At 38.8% G+C, this 14,058-nt stretch overlaps 1 non-coding gene across 1 annotated transcript; it reads right to left on the bottom strand.

The window, feature by feature from the left end:
• Positions 1–13,667: 13,667 nt before the first annotated feature.
• LOC112724387 (small nucleolar RNA R71) lies at positions 13,668–13,775 on the bottom strand. The gene has a single exon (XR_003163552.1). It is a non-coding gene; the product is annotated as a small nucleolar RNA R71 (small nucleolar RNA).
• Between the last annotated feature and the right edge of the window lie 283 nt (positions 13,776–14,058).

Consider the following 14,058-nt stretch of genomic DNA (forward strand, 5'->3'; position numbering starts at 1 on the left):
TACGCGTCAGGCAGGCGTACGCGTCGCTGTGATTTTGTCCAAATCGCACACACGCATCAGCCATGCGTGCGCGTCTCTGTTCGCTAGTTGTCTCCTTTATTTCTTGTGTTCCTTCCATTTTTGCAAGCTTCCTCTCCATTCTCTAAGCCATTCCTACCTTGTAAAGCCTGAAACACTTAACACACGGATCACGGCATCAAATGGTATAAAGGAGAAATTAAAATACACAATTAAAAGCTTTAGGAAGCAAGTTTTCAATCATAGAATAAATCCAGGAAGGAATTGTAAAACCATGCAAATCATATGAATAAGTGGGTAAAAAGCTGATAAAAACCACACAAATTAGCACAAGATAAACCATAAAATAGACGTTTATCAGCCACCAAGAAAGAAGGGAAAAGCTTCAAAATGGGACAACAAGAAAGTCCCTCCACACAACTTTTTGAAGAAACTCATCAGTTGTAGCAACCCATCCACCTTGCTCTTCTTTGCATGCACCGAGGACGGTGCAAATTTCTAAGTGTGGGGAGGTCGAGGACCGACCTCCGTGGCTAACTACTCCCTTTTTTCAACACCAATGCTTGATTTTATTTATTAGATAGTTGTTGCATTGCATGATAGGTTGCATGATAGTTAGAGTTTGTATATATACCACGTCTTTTTATGTTAGGACTACTTGGTTGAAGTGATGATTTCTCGTCCAAGAAAACTGTTTTAGGGCACCCTACCAATTTGAAAAAAATTTGTGTGAACTAGCTTGAAGAATTTACTTTGGAACATGGTTTTTGAGCTAAGAACACACAAGCATGTGAGTTTTGAGCCCAATGGTGTGGTTACATCTTATAACCACTATTTTCATTCTTGTGTGTATTATTCTCTTTCTATGATTATAATCCTTGATTTGTTTGATTCTATATGTCCATTATTTTGTGTATGAATGCATTTATATGATTGAGGCCCTCATTTCAAATAGCTCACTTACCCAAATGGCCTTATCCTTTTATCCATCTTTGTTAGTCAATTTTGAGCCTATGCTAAATCCCTTTTATTCTTAATTTTAGCACATCACTACCCCAAAGTGAAAAATAATAAATATCCTTAATTTGGATCTTTGATTAGCTTAGGCTAGTGAGAGTATTTATCATTTAAGTGTGGGAAAGCTTGGGAACAATGGTTAAGATAAAAGAGTGTTTTTTGTATTTTTATTGAAAATATTGAGAATTGGGTACATACTCATGCGTTGAATATTTAAACCATATGCATTGATGCTCTTGTATATATTTTAGCTTGAAAAGAAAAAAATGATAAAGAAAAAGAAAAAAATATAAAAAGAAAAAAATAAAATAGAAAAAGAAAAAGGAACCAATAAAACGGGGACAAAAATACCCCAAAGCAAGGTAATAATAACAACACATATGGAATGTGAATTGAAGAGAATGCATGAGTATGTGAAAAAAGTGGGAATCATGGGTAGCTAGGTAGTATATTAGAATTGTATAGGTTGTTATATGTGTTTGGTGAGAGCTTAGGTTAATCAAAGGTGCAAATTTCAAGCTCACTTAGCCATATAAAACCCTACCTTGACCCTAGCCCCATTACAACCTATGAATAAGTCCTCATGATAAATGTATGCATGCATTGAATAATTGTTGATTGTTAGATGAAAAACAAATCTTGGAAAGCATGATTAGAAGAGAATTGAGCGAATCAACCCTATACACTTGAGCGACTAGAGCGGATACACTTCCGGTGAGGGTTCGATGCTCAATTCCTTGTTCCCGACTTTCATGAGCTTTCTTCTTGCAAGTCTATTTGAACTTTATTTTGATATTTGAATTGGTGAGATTCATGAATCGTCATACTACTTAGCCCTACATGTGCATATGTGTACTTGGAGATTGATTTACTTTTAACCAAGTAGGTAGAATCATTTTGCATTTAGTTGCATGCATGTAGATAGGTGCATATAGTTTATTTGTATTGAATAAATGTTCGTACCCTATTTCTAGTCTTTCTTGGTTAAGCATGAGGACATGCTTAGTTTAAGTGTAGGGAGGTTTGATAAACCCCAATTTTATGGTTTATCTTGTGTTGAATTTAGGGAATTGATAAACCACTATTTTATGGTTTATAATGTGTTTAATTGTGTGGTTTTGTCATGATCTTTACCCACTTATTCATATAATTAGTATGCATTTATATTTCCTTCCTAAAACTATTACATGATTTAAAAACTTGTTTCCTAGAGACCTTTAATTATGTATTTTAATTCTCCTCTATTCCATTCGATGCCGTGATCTGTGTGTTAAGTGTTTCAGGCTTTATAGGGCATGAATGAGTTGGATATTGGAAAGGAAGCTTGCAAAGATGGAAGGAACACAAGAAATTGAGGAGATGACCAGCGAGAAGTGACGCGGTCGCATGGCTCACGTGACCACGCGACAGAGAGGAAATTGCAGTGACGCGGCCGCATGGCTCGCGCGACTGTGTGGATTGGAATAGCACAAGTGACGCGGAGGCGTGGACAACGCGCTCGCGTGGCAAAGCAAAACGCCAAATGACGCGGCCGCATGGATGACGCGATCGCGTGACGTGCGCGATCTGCATAATCTGCAGATTTTGTTGGGGGCGATTTTGGACCCAGTTTTTACCCAATTTTTGGCCCAGAGAAGCAAACTAGAGCCAAGGAACATGCAGAACCGAAAACAACATTCATTCTACACAATTTTCAGTTTTAGATCTAGTTTTTCTTCTTCCTCTGGTTTTTCTCTCTACACATTCATAGTTCTTAGGATTTTATTTTCTATTGCTTTTTGCTTGGGATATTGAGAAGAGTTATTACCTCATCAAGACTTCGTCATTCTAGTTCGTTTTCTTTACTTGGCTTTACTCTTCCATGTCCTTTAATTTACTCAATTTTACTATTGGATTATTTTAGAATTTATTAATACAAGAATTACTTTTATTTTTAATTTACTCCTTTAAATTTTATTTATCATGTCTTTCTTTAATTCCCTTTCTTATGTTATGAGTTTTACATTCACAATGAGCGAGTAGTTCCCTTACTTGATGGGGAGTTGATTGAAAGGAACCCTTGAGTTGGAATACTTAAAAGAAAGATTGTAATTGGGTTTATTGTTGGATTGCCCTCTAGTCACTAACGCCAATCCTTCCAATTAAGCGGATTTGGACTTGTGAATAGAAATAACTTTCCAACTTGTTTGACTTTCCTTTACCTAGTAAGGGATGACTAAACAGATTGATCCCCAATTATAAATTAATCTTGAAAGTACTGCAACAAGAATAGGCTTTCCAACTAATCAACTCCCAGTCAAGGCTTTTATTTAAGTTACTTAATTTTTCTAATTTAATTTCCTGTCTATTCAACTCAACTCTTTTGAAAACATCTGATTAATAAAATAGCACACCTTTCTGCAACTCGTTGGGAGACGACCTGGGATTCATACTCCCAGTATTTTAATTTTAATTTTTTGTGACATCCTTCTAAATTGATAAGCGGATTTCTGGCTGGTTAAGAACTATACTTGCAACGCATATATTATAATAATTCTTAACTCGCCAATTTTCGCCATGTCAATTTTTGGCGCTGTTACCGGGGAGTTGCAATAGAGTGCTAAAGTTTTATTAATTGAATTTTATTTATTTATTTGTATTTTATTTTATTTTGCTACTATGAGCTGCATGTTTATTTCGTTAAATGACACGTTCACTTCATGATCCAAGCTTGCCAGTATTCGATCCTGAGATTGAAAGAACTATTTCACGAATAAGGCAAGCTCGGCGTCGGTTAGTCCTCTCTGAGGGCGGATCTGAAACGTCAGTTGAGGAAGAAACCAGCCCCCGTTCTACTGATTCGGTTGATTTACGTACAGGTGACATGGCAGAACCTAGAAGAATTACTATCCAGGAGGAAGGAGCCCCTGATTTTACAATGTAACCATTTCAAGCGCATCACCCAGCGGTGGCTACAGACTTTGAAATAAAGACTGCACTGCTCAATTTGATGCCCAAGTTTCATGGCTTACCTGCTCAAGAGCCTATCAAGCACCTGAGAGATTTTCAACCAGCCTGTTCTACTGTCAGGCGTGATGGTGCAGATGAAACTTCAATTATGTTGAAAGCTTTCCCGTTTTCTCTTGAGGGAAAGGCAAGAGAGTGGTACTACACTCAATCCGCAACAACTGTATCCGACTGGGATACACTTAGAAGAGAATTTTTGGAAAAATTCTTTCCAGCTGAAATTACTGATAAACTGAGGAAAGACATTTCCATGATTATTCAGGATGAATCCGAGACTCTCTATGAATACTGGGAGCGCTTCAATAATCTTCTGGAAGCATGTCCCCACCATATGATTGACAGGATAGTCTTGCTCGGTTACGTCACACAGGGCATGAGGCCCCAAGATAAGACCACATTGGAAAGTGCTAGCAATGGGTCTATGAAGAAGTACAAGACCACTGATGAGGCATGGCAATTGATTAGCGACTTAGCTGAGTCTACCCGGAATCACAGGCAGAAATAAAGCCGTTCAAAAGCCGTTGCAGAAGTATCCTCTAGTAGAGAGACTGTTGCTCTAACTCAGAGTATCTGTGAAATGACCAACTTGCTGAAGCAGATGCAATTGAACCAACAACAAGTTCAGCAAGCTCAACCTTCTCCACTACAGCAAAGCCAACAGTTAGTCCCACAGAGAGTTTGCAGAGTCCGTGCTGATTATAGCCATTATACTGATGAATGTCCACAACTCCCGCAGGAAGATAACACCGTGGCAGCCACTCATAACTTCTATGACCGCCCCAACCAAGGGTACAATCAAGGTGGCAATTACAACCATGGATGGCAGGACAATTCTAACCAGAATTGGAGGGACAACAACAACAGAGGAGGCAGAGACAATCAAAGATATCAGAGGTAGAACAATAACAACAACAGGCAACAGAACCAGTACCAGCCTTACAGAGCACCTCACCTGAGGCAATCCCAAGGACCACAGAATACCCAACATCAGACCTCTCAAATTACCTATCCTTCTTCATCTTCTAATGATGACTTACTACAATCTATTGATCGGAGACAACAGACCATAGAAAATAACATTAATACCACTCGGAATGGTCTGAACGCTACTTTGCAAGCTCTTGTCTCACAGATTGGATCAATGAATAACTCCAATAATCAGCCTTTGAGCTCCAGTGGAATTCCCTCTCAACCATTACCCAATCCAAAGGGTGGTATTAATGCCATCAACCTAAGGTCCGGAACCACATTGCAGGAGAGGAACCAGGAGGAGCCAAGCCCGCCAGAACACGCCACAGATGAAGAGGTAGTGGAAATAGAAGATGTTGAAGAGGAAGAGGACATACAGGACATGGCTGAAAAAGAAGAAGTTCAACCACAGGAGGAAGCATCAAGGGGCGCAAACGCTGTAGAAGACACCACTCCCATTCCATTTCCACAACTTGCAAGGAAGCCCAGGAAGCAGTTGGAACTTGATCCAAAAATGGTAGAAATATTCAAAAAGGTTGAGGTAACTGTTCCTCTTTTTGATGTTATTCAATAGGTACCTAAATATGCAAAGTTTCTAAAAGATTTATGTATACATAAAGACAAAATTAATGAATTAGAAACTATTCCTTTAGGTAGTTCCATATCTGCTTTAAAGGGAGGTTTACCTGAAAAGTGTAGTGACCCAGGTCCTTGTATGGTTAATTGTACTATTGGTGGTGTAATAATTTCTGACTGCACGTGTGATTTAGGAGCATGTGTTAGTATAATGCCTTTGTCTATATATGATATTTTGAGGCTCCCTCCCTTAAAAAGGTCGGCAGCTTGTTTTGTGTTGGCAGATAAAAGCATTATTACAATGGCTGGAGTTGCTGAAGATGTTTTAGTGGGCATTAAGGGGCTCACATTCCCCACTGATTTTTATATTCTGGAGATGCCCCCAAATGACTCAGAGAAGTCATCATCAGTCCTACTCGGAAGACCATTCCTAAAGACCTCAAAGTTTAAATTATATGCTTTTTCAGGAACATACTCTTTTGAAATAGATGGCCGAGTAGTAATTTTCAATCTGAATGGAGTTGTAAAGCATCCTCCGGAGGATAATTCTATCCTCCAGTGTGACATCATTGATGAAACTGTAGCTGAAGTTCACCAGGAGGAGTTAGAAGAGAAGCACACAGGACAAGGTCCGAGTGTGGGGACACTCGTGAACGACAATAAGGGCACTTCGCCATTTTCACCAGCTTCAGATAATCCAGAGCCTGACCATGAGCAGAAGCTAGAGTTGAAACCCCTTCCCCCACACCTCAGGTATGCTTACCTTGAGGACAAGCAGAAGTTTCCAGTTATCATTGCACGGGAACTCACGTATCAACAAGAAGAGCAGTTACTTGATGTGCTGAGAAGGCACAAAAAGGCAATTGGGTGGAGTTTGGCAGATATAGAAGGCATTAACCCTCAAGTATGTGGGCACAGAATATTTTTAGAAGAAGGAGCAAGACCCGTTCGTCAACCCCAGAGAAGACTGAACCCCACTATCTTAGAGGTTGTCAAGAAGGAAGTGACCAGACTCCTAGAGGCAGATATCATCTACCCCATTTCAGACAGTGAATGGGTGAGCCCAGTACAAGTGGTCCCCAAGAAGTCTGGAGTTACTACAGTGAAGAACGAGCATGGAGAGCTCATAGCAACCAGAGTTCAGAACGCTTGGAGGGTCTGCATTGATTACAGGCGTCTCAACCAAGCCACTCGTAAGGATCACTATCCTCTTCCATTCATTGATCAAATGCTGGATCGCCTGTCAAGTAAATCACATTATTGCTTTTTAGATGGTTACACAGGTTATTTCCAGATTCATATAGCTCCTGAGGATCAGGAAAAGACTATTTTTACATGTCCTTTTGGGACTTATGCTTACAAGAGAATGCCCTTTGGCTTGTGCAATGCACCAGCTACTTTCCAAAGGTGCATGATGAGTCTTTTCTCTGATCTTTTTGAGGACTGTATGGAAGTTTTTATGGACGATTTTAGCATTTATGGTGATTCTTTTAGCCTTTGCTTGGATAGCTTATCTAGAGTATTAGATAGATGTGTCAGTACAAACCTTGTATTAAATTTTGAAAAATGTCACTTCATGGTAAAACAAGGTATTGTGCTAGGACATATTGTGTCTAATACTGGAATTTTTGTAGATCCAACAAAGGTGGATGTTATTTCTAGCTTGCCTTACCCCTCCTCTGTGAGGGAAGTCCGTTCGTTCCTTAGCCACGCAGGTTTTTACAGGAGATTCATTAAGGACTTCAGTAAGGTAGCACTTCCCTTATCCAAATTACTGCAGAAGGACATTGAGTTCGAGTTCAGTGAGGATTGCAAACAAGCGTTTGATAAGCTGAAGACCGCCTTGACTCAAGCTCTAATTGTGAGAGGACCAGACTGGAGCCAACCATTTAAAATCATGTGCGATGCTTCCAACCATGCAGTAGGAGCAGCACTTGCTCAGCGTGAAGGTAAGGACCCTTTTGTCATTGCTTATGCATCTAAGACTTTGGACGCCGCTCAGTCTAACTACACCACTACTGAGAAAGAGCTTCTTGCTATTGTTCTTGCTCTGGATAAATTCCGAGCTTATTTACTTGGTACTAAAGTAGTAGTGTATTCAGATCACGCAGCTCTAAAGTATTTATTAGCTAAAAAGGAGTCCAAACCAAGGCTTATACGTTGGATACTGCTATTACAAGAATTTGATTTGGAAATTAAGGATAGGAGTGGCAACCAGAATCTAGTGGCAGACCACTTGAGTCGCCTTGAGCACATTAAGGATGATTCTAATCCTATAGCTGATAATTTCCTATTTGATAGCCTGCAAGCAGTATCTGAGGTAGTCCCTTGGTATGCACCTGTAGCTAATTATTTAGTTAGCCGCAATTTTCCTCCACACTTTTCTAAGCATCAAAGAGACAAGCTGAAAAGTGAGTCTAAATATTATATATGGGATGGCCCATATTTATGGAGATGTGGCGCTGACCAGGTAATTAGACGGTGTGTGCCTCAATCAAAATTCCAGTCCATTTTAGAGGCATGTCATTCATCTGAGAGTGGAGGACATTTTGGCCTTCAAAGAACAGCTAGAAAAGTCTTAGACTGTAGATTCTGGTGGCCAACCCTTTTTAGAGACGTTGCTGAATTTTGTAGATCTTGTTTTCCATGCCAAAAACTTGGTAATATATCTAAAAAGGATGAGATGCCTCAACAAATTATGCTTTTCTGTGAAATTTTTGATGTTTGGGGCATTGACTTCATGGGTCCATTTCCAAATTCTAATGGTTATTTTTATATATTGTTAGTTGTGGATTACGTTTCCAAATGGGTGGAAGCAATTCCTACCTGCACTGACGATGCTAACACTATTGTTTCCTTTGTTAGAAACCACATTATTTGTCGCTTTGGATCCCCACGAGCAATCATGAGCGATCAAGGTACCCATTTTTGTAATAGGAGACTAACAGGATTAATGAAGAAGCATGAGATAGTTCATAAGGTTGCAACAGCCTACCATCCTCAGACTAATGGGCAAGCCGAGGTGTCAAACAGAGAGATAAAATGTATCTTGCAAAAGATAGTCAAACCTCATAGAAGAGACTGGAGCACCAGGCTACAAGATGCACTTTGGGCATACAGAACCGCATATAAAGCACCCATTGGGATGAGTCCTTTCCGCTTAGTCTATGGAAAGGCTTGTCATCTCCCTGTTGAAGTAGAGCACAAAGCCTTTTGGGCAGTAAATGAGTGCAACATGGGAATTGAGGAAGCCGGAGCTGAAAGGAAATTGCAACTGCAAGAATTGGAAATCCTTCGCCTTAAAGTTTATGAGAGCTCAAGACTATACAAGGAGAAGATGAAGGCTGTGCATGATCAGCACATCAAGAGAAAAGAGTTCCAACCTGGGGATTTAGTCCTCCTTTACAAATCTCAACTAAGGCTCATGCCAGGCAAGTTGAGATCAAGATGGGAAGGTCCATACAGAGTAGAGAAGGCCGAACCGTACGGAGTTTATCACCTAAGCCATCCTTCAAGCTCTGAACATATCAAAGTTAATGGACAACGTCTAAAGCTGTACCATGGCGAGAAGATGCAGAAAAATAAGGAGCTTGAGATCTTCCTCTTGGAAGATCCCTATATAGCCGAAGATTGAGCTAGTGGAGCGTCCAACTTACGAACGTTAAAGCAAAGTGCTAGGTGGGAGACAACCCACCATGGTATGATCGTTCTTTTCTTTCTTTTTAGTTTTCCTATTCAATAACTCTTCTCTTTATTAGTACATTCCATGCATCTGCATTTACATTGTTTTATTTAAAAAAAATTATTATCACGCGACGCGACTGCATCATCGACGCGTCCGCGTCGCAAGGAGATGGGAGAAAATAATAAACGAACAGAGAGTCACGCCGGAGCGTGGCTGGAGGCGTGCCAGTGGCACAAATCGTCCCACGCGACTGCGTCGCTGACGCGTTCGCGTCAAGTAGGAACATTGGCCTCCCACGCGACCGCATCACCCACGCGGCCGCGTGCCCTGGATTTCGACATAAAAAGGGTGCACAACCAAAAATTGTGCTAGAGTTGTGTTGGATTGGTGCTGAACGCACAAATCTACCCACGCGGACGCATGGCTCACGCCTCCGCGTCATATCCCTCGAATGACCACTCACGCGATCGCATGCCCCACGCGATCGCGTCACCCAAGATTTGGCAAAAATAAAATTTCGAACAGAGAGTTGTGCGAGCGCGAGGCTGCCCTCGCGCCAGTGGCATTGATGAGCGGATAATTTATACGCTTTCTGGCATTGTTTTTAGTATGTTTTTAGTAGGATCTAGTTACTTTTAGGGATGTTTTTATTAGTTTTTATGCTAAATTCACATTTCTGGACTTTACTATGAGTTTGTGTATTTTTCTGTGATTTTAGGTATTTTTCTGACTGAAATTAAGGGACTTGAGAAAAAATCAGATTCAGAGGTTGAAGAAGGACTGCTGATGTTGTTGGATTCTGACCTCCCTTCAATCGAAATAGATTTTCTGGAGCTACAGAACTCCAAATGGCGCGCTCTCAACGGCGTTTGAAAGTAGACATCTAGAGCTTTCCAGAAATATATAATAGTCTATACTTTATTCAAGATTAGATGATGCAAACTGGTGTTCAACGCCAGTTCTACACTGCATTCTGGAGTCAAACGCCAGAAACACGTCACAAACTAGAGTTGAACGCCAAAAACACGTTACAACTTGGCATTCAACTCCAAAAGAAGCCTCTGCACGTGTAAAATTCAAGCTCAGCCCAAGCACACACAAAGCGGGCCCGAAAGTGAATTTCTGCATCAATTACTTACTTATGAAAACCCTAGAAGCTAGTCTAGTATATATAGAACTTTTCACTATTGTATTTACGTCTTTTTGACCATCTTATGATTTTTAGTTCATCTTTGGATCATAATGATCATGTTTAGGGGGCTGGCCTCTCGGCCATGCCTGGACCATCACTTATGTATTTTCAACGGTGGAGTTTCTACACACCATAGATTAAGGGTGTGGAGCTCTGCTGTACCTCGAGTTTTAATGCAATTACTACTATTTTCTATTCAATTCAGCTTATTCCTATTCTAAGATATTACTCGTACTTCAACCTGATGGATGTGATGATCCGTGACACTCATCATCATCCGTCCCTATGAACGCATGCCTGACAACCACTTCCGTTCTACAAGCGAGAGCTAGAGTGTATATCTCTTGGATTCCTGATGCACGACGCATGGTTGCCCTCGCCTGACAACCGAGCCTTCCATTCCGTGAGATCAGAGTCTTCGTGGTATAAGCTAGATTGATGGCGGCATTCATGAGAATCCGGAAAGTCTAAACCTTGTCTGTGGTATTCCGAGTAGGATTCAGGGATTGAATGACTGTGACGAGCTTCAAACTCGCGATTGTTGGGCATGATGACAAACGCAAAAGAATCAATGGATTCTATTCCGACATGATCGAGAACCGACAGATGATTAGCCGTGCCGTGACAGAGCATTTGGACCTTTTTCACTAAGAGGATGGGATGTAGCCATTGACAACGGTGATGCCCTACATACAGCTTGCCATGGAAAGAAGTAAGAAGGATTGGATGAAAGCAGTAGGAAAGCAGAGATTCAACAGGAACACAGCATCTCTATACACTTGTCTGAAATTCTCACCAATGAATTATATAAGTATCTCTATCTTTATTTAACGCTCCCTTTATTTATACTTTCGAAAACCTTTATATCCAATTTAATCCGCCTGAATGAGATTTACAAGATGACCATAGCTTGCTTCAAGCTGACAATCTCCGTGGGATTGACCCTTACTCACGTAAGGTTTATTACTTGGATGACCCAGTGCACTTGCTGGTTAGTTGTGCGAAGTTGTGACAAAGAGCTAATATTATGAACGTGCGTATTGAGTTTTTAGCGCCGTTACCAAGGAAAGAATGATCACGATTTCTGCACATCAAGTTTTTGGCGCCGTTGCCGGGGATTGTTCGAGTTTGGACAACTGACGGTTCATCTTGTTGCTCTGATTAGGTAATTTTATTTTAATTTTAAGCATTTTATTTTTATTTTCGAAAAAAGTACAAAAAAAAAATTTCTTTTTCGTTTTTCCCAAATTAATTTTCGAAAAATTACAAAAAAATTTATAAAATCATAAAACCAAAAATATTTTGATGTTTCTTATTTGAGTCTAGTGTCAAATTTTAAGTTTGGTGTCAATTTCATGTTTATTCCTTTCTTGCATTTTTCGAAAATTCATGCATTGCATTCTTCATGATCTTCAAGTTGTTCTTGGCCAGTCTTCTTGTTTGATCTTCATATTTTCTTGTTTTGTGTCTTTTCTTGTTTTGCATATGCATTTTCAATTTGTTAGTGTCTAAGCATTGAAAATTTCTAAGTTTGGTGTCTTGCATGTGTGTCTTTTCTTAAAAATTTTCAAAAATAAGTTCTTGGTGTTCATCTTAACATTCAAAGTGTTCTTGGTGTTCATCTTGACATTCATAGTGTTCTTGCATGCATCTTTTGTTTTGATCCAAAATTTTAATGCATTGAGTCTTTTTGATGTTTTTCTCTCTCATCATTAAAAAGTCAAAAAAATAAAAAAAAAATATCTTTTCCTTTTTATCTCATAAATTTCGAAAATTTGGATTGACTTTTTCAAAATTTTTTAAAATCTAGTTGTTTCTTATGAGTCAAATCAAATTTTCAATTTAAAAAAAAATTCTTATCTTTTCAAAATCTTTTTCAAAAATCAAATCTTTTTCATTTTTCTTATTTATTTTCGAAAATTTTAAAAATATTTTTCAAAAATATTTTTCTTAATTTTATCTCATAATTTTCAAAAATATTATCAACAATTAATGTTTTGATTCAAAAATTTCAAGTTTGTTACTTTCTTGTTAAGAAAGATTCAAACTTTAAGTTCTAGAATCATATCTTGTGATTACTTGTGAGTCAAGTCATTAATTTTGATTTTAAAATTCAAATCTTTTTCAAAACTAATTTTAATCCTATCTTTCTATCATATCTTTTTAAATCATATCTTTTTCAAAAATTTGATTTTAAAATATCTTTTCTAACTTCTTACCTTCTTATCTTTTCAAAATTGATTTTCAAATCTTTTTCAACTAACTAATTGACTTTTTGTTTGATTCTTATCTTTTTCAAAACTACCTAACTAACTCTCTCTCTCTAATTTTCGAAAATCCCTTCCCTCTTTTTCAAATTTCCTTTTTAATTAACTAATTGTTTTAATTTTAATTTAATTTAATTTCAAATTTAATTTTCGAAATTTAACTTTAAATTTTATTTTTTATTTTAATTAATTTTTGAAATTCCCTCTCTCTCATCTCCTTCTATTTATTTATTCATCTACTAACACTTCTCTTCCACCGAAAATTCAAACCCCATCTCCCTCTCTGTGTTCGAGTTTTTCCTCTTCTCCTTCTTATATTCTTTTCTCCTTATACTTGCATAAGGAATCTCTATACTGTGACATAGAGGATTCCATATTTTCTTTTGTGTTCTCTTCTTTTTTTCATATGAGTAGGAACAAGGATAAGAACATTCTTGTTGAAGCCGATCCTGAACCTGAAAGGACTCTGAAGAGGAAGCTAAGGGAAGCTAAAACACAACTCTCTGGAGAAAATCTGACAGAAATTTTCGAAAAAGAAAGAGACATGGCCGAAAATAATAACAATGCAAGGAGGATGCTTGGTGATTATACTACACCTACATCCAAGTTTGATGGAAGAAGCATCTCAATCCCTGCCATTGGAGCAAACAATTTTGAGCTGAAACCTCAATTAGTTGCTCTAATGCAACAGAACTGTAAATTCCATGGACTTCCATCAGAAGATCCCTATCAGTTTTTAACTGAGTTCCTGCAGATCTGTGAGACTGTTAAGACTAATGGAGTAGATCCTGAAGTCTACAGGCTCATGCTTTTCCCTTTTGCTGTAAGAAACAGAGCTAGAACATGGTTGGACTCACAACCTAAGGATAGCCTGGACTCCTGGGATAAGCTGGTCACAGCCTTCTTGGCTAAGTTCTTTCCTCCTCAAAAGCTGAGCAAGCTTAGAGTGGATGTTCAGACCTTCAAGCAAAAAGATGGTGAATCCCTCTATGAAGCTTGGGAAAGATACAAGCAGATGACCAAAAGGTGTCCTCCTGACATGCTTTCAGAATGGACCATTCTGGATATATTCTATTATGGCCTATCTGAGTTCTCCAAGATGTCACTGGACCATTCTGCAGGTGGATCCATTCACCTAAAGAAAACACCTGCAGACGCTCAAGAACTTATTGACATGGTTGCAAATAATCAATTCATGTATACTTCTGAGAGAAATTCCGTGAATAATGGGACGCCTCAGAGGAAGGGAGTTCTTGAAATTGATACTCTGAATGCCATATTGGCTCAGAATAAAGTGTTGACTCAGCAAGTCAACATGATTTTCCAAA

This window comes from Arachis hypogaea, chromosome 11, assembly GCF_003086295.3.
Source record: "Arachis hypogaea cultivar Tifrunner chromosome 11, arahy.Tifrunner.gnm2.J5K5, whole genome shotgun sequence".
NCBI classification, from domain to species: Eukaryota; Viridiplantae; Streptophyta; class Magnoliopsida; order Fabales; family Fabaceae; genus Arachis; species Arachis hypogaea.